Here is a 1,059-nt window from a genome sequence, read left to right as displayed (position 1 = left end):
CGTCTCTGGGAGGATGAAGTTTGGTGGTTGCTCCCTTTGTGCTGTTGCCCAAGCACTCGTTGACCGACAGCCCTGGTTGGAACCTGGTGCCCTGGTTCCTGCTTGTGCCTTCGCTTTGGATAAATAGAGCTGATAGCGCTGGCGGCGCGTGTGGCTGGTCCGGTGTGATGGAAGAGGAGGGCAGGATGGCTTGGGGGGTGTTGTGTGGTGCGTTGAAGGCTCTGGGATGGGTGATGTGCCCAGGGCTGGTGCTGCAGCGCTGCAGCGAGCAATTTGTGTGACTCTTTGGCAAGAAGCCTCCTCCTTTCTCCGTGCCGCCAGGGAGGGTGGGAATGGAGGGGTGAAATCAGGCTACTGCAGTGCTGGGTGACTTTCCTTGGCGGTGCGTGGGAAGGGATTTCCACACCCCAGCACTGGGGCCTTTGCCTGGCTGGAGGGTTTGATGACGACACCCTCTCGACACCGTGTTCGCCTGAGGACTGGAGAGCTCTTGCTGACCACGTGTTTGTCCTCCATGTCCCTTTTCCAAGTCTTTTTTTGTTGTCGCAGCTCGTGGGGGGTTGGCGGGTGCTGGAGCAAATGGGCTCGTTCGCCATTGACCTTGTTGGCTGTGGGGTCTGGCTCCTCCAGAGCAGAGCGGGACCTTGCCAGTGCCACCACGGTGACCTGGGCTCCTCCTTTTTCCCTCCTCACCGTGGAGGCTGGGATGAGGCATGATGAGTGAGTAGGGTGTGCAGCGAGGGGGTAGGAGTGTTGCATGGCCTGGAGCCTCCATGCACGGGACAGTTTCACCTCTTGCTTCTGCTTCGAGCTGGCTCTGAAGAGCCCCAGGGAAGGTCTGTGAGGAAAAATCCCCTCAGAGGTTGTTGGTGGTGCAGGAGCGTGCGTGTCTGCCGGCACGGGTGCGTTGAGCTCACACCAAAGGAATTTCAGGATAGTGTGGAGATGCCTCAACCAGTCCCTGTCAGTGTCTCCAGGAAGCTCAGGCTGGCTCGGTGGGGCTGCTGGGAACCAGCTGGGACCTGCTGGGCTCCACCCTGCTCCGCTGGCACCCGTTCA

The sequence above is a fragment of the Buceros rhinoceros genome, unplaced genomic scaffold (assembly GCF_000710305.1).
Source record: "Buceros rhinoceros silvestris isolate BGI_N320 unplaced genomic scaffold, ASM71030v1 scaffold29530, whole genome shotgun sequence".
Classification (NCBI taxonomy): domain Eukaryota; kingdom Metazoa; phylum Chordata; class Aves; order Bucerotiformes; family Bucerotidae; genus Buceros; species Buceros rhinoceros.
Note: the sequence above shows the minus strand (reverse complement) of the source record.